This window comes from Macaca fascicularis, chromosome 6 (genome assembly GCF_037993035.2).
Source record: "Macaca fascicularis isolate 582-1 chromosome 6, T2T-MFA8v1.1".
In the NCBI taxonomy this organism is placed as follows: domain Eukaryota; kingdom Metazoa; phylum Chordata; class Mammalia; order Primates; family Cercopithecidae; genus Macaca; species Macaca fascicularis.
Genome location: NC_088380.1, coordinates 110,493,130 through 110,495,071, shown reverse-complemented (window position 1 = coordinate 110,495,071; position 1,942 = coordinate 110,493,130). Strand labels below are relative to the sequence as shown.

At 33.5% G+C, this 1,942-nt stretch overlaps 1 non-coding gene across 1 annotated transcript; it reads right to left on the bottom strand.

Moving 5' to 3' along the window:
* Positions 1 to 691: 691 nt before the first annotated feature.
* On the bottom strand, positions 692 to 853 carry LOC123574316 (U1 spliceosomal RNA). Its single transcript, XR_006699194.2, has one exon. It is a non-coding gene; the product is annotated as a U1 spliceosomal RNA (small nuclear RNA).
* Between the last annotated feature and the right edge of the window lie 1,089 nt (positions 854 to 1,942).

Genomic DNA, 1,942 nt, shown 5'->3' with positions numbered 1-1,942 from the left:
AATTTAATTGAAGGAAAAAAACTACTGTTGAGACCTAAGTCCATTAGGCAATAATATATTCAGCTTCACACAACTACACTAGATAATCTAGAAAATAATGGTGATAGACATGCATTCAACCCTCATTTGTTACCTGATTCAGAGAATATACAAATCTGAACTGTGGCATAAATTCCTTTTCTCCCTTGGGGTTTGTTCTGTATTTCAATTCAGGCTACAACCCCAACACACACATGTGTATACCTCCCTCCAACAGGCACACACACACACACATATACACACGATTTTCCTTGATAAGATAAAAATTCTAAATAACAATATGGTAAAAAATAAGAATGATAGAGTGTTTAGTCATCACACTTTACTCACTGAAGACAATTTTTTCATAAAAGTTTACAGTAATGTAGGAAAAGGGTAGAAATCCTAATTTTTCATGTAATTCTATAATATTCTATAACTCTGAGCAAGGTTTAGCATATAGAAAAGGTAAGTAATCATATAAAGCCTGTTTAAAACCTACAATTGCCCTTGGAGTTGAACATATCAAGTTTCTTTTCAAGTATTTATTGAAGCATAAACAGTAGGGCCGAAAGCAATGTTTTTCTTTTTCATCTTTTAAAAATTTATATCAGAGATATAAATTGTGATACCTGTGATATTATAATATCAGAGATTGATATCACAATCTCTGTGGGAGATTGTAAATGCAGTCCACCACTAACACAAATTATGCAGTCAAGTTTCCCACAATTGGGAAAATCACAGGGGTCAGCATATCTGGAATACAATGGATAAGCCTCACCCTGTGAAAACAACTTTTGTGATCATGGTATCTCCTCTGCCAGATAAGTAGAAAGGCAATCTTTTGACTCTTACCTATGAAAAATATTTACCCCAGTATCATTATCTCACATTATTCGAATATGAGTATTGAGAAAAAAAAAAAGAAAACACGGAGCCAAGTAAGTATTGAAGAACATAAAAACAAAAAACAATATGAAGATTAATTAGAGGAACAGCATACTTCAAGAGATGATCTATTGTGACATGTAGAAGAAAGTATCTGGAATATGGTATTCCCTAATAATTGCAGTAAGTTTTGGCCTTCATGTATCAAGAGTTACAAGTTAATAGAGCCAAAAAAGAATGAGGATGGAGATCAAAAGCATCTACATGAAATAAAAAGAATAAGATAAAACAAGACAGAATACTAAAAATGGCTTTTAGTAGAGAGGCTGAAAATTATAGGAAAAGACAGCTTAAAAATTTTTTGAAAAACTAAAAGATAACAAGCAGTAGAATTGAAAATGGAATATATAGTTCCAAAAACGCTAGAGAATTTAAAGACACATAAAAAGTCTATGAGGCAAAAGACAGAAAGCAAAGAGATAAGGGAAACATAAATAAAAGAAAGCACACCTAATGAGACAATGTTTCAAATTTATCTGTTTTATTTTTCAGGACTAGTAATTCTTTTATCTTCTTGTTTCATTCTTCAAACTATCTTAGCAGCATAGGCAGTTGAACTTATCCAGGAAAACATCCCAGCACAGAATAAAACTGGAGTCCTCAGTTTTTCAAAATCAAAACATTTTTATGAATGAAATTGTAGGAGAAAAGAAGGGATTTTTAATTCTCAAGTGGAAAAGTTAATGCCAAAAACTACATATTTTGCAATAGTAAAAAGAGATGTACTAACCAGCTTTCCAGGGAAAGTTTCCCTGCCTTTGAATGAATTACAGCATCAAAAAGGAATATCCTCCTTGTGTGGGGCTCAGAGGGGATTCCTCTGACACTTCTACCTTCATGGCTGGCTTCAAAAGGTGATGGTGGAATATACTCTGCAGAGAAGTGTCACAGTCTGGAAATATATGGAGTTTACCTCTTGCTGCCTGTCTGGAGTACTGGAGAAATGTCCTGTATCACCTTGTGTGGCGATAGC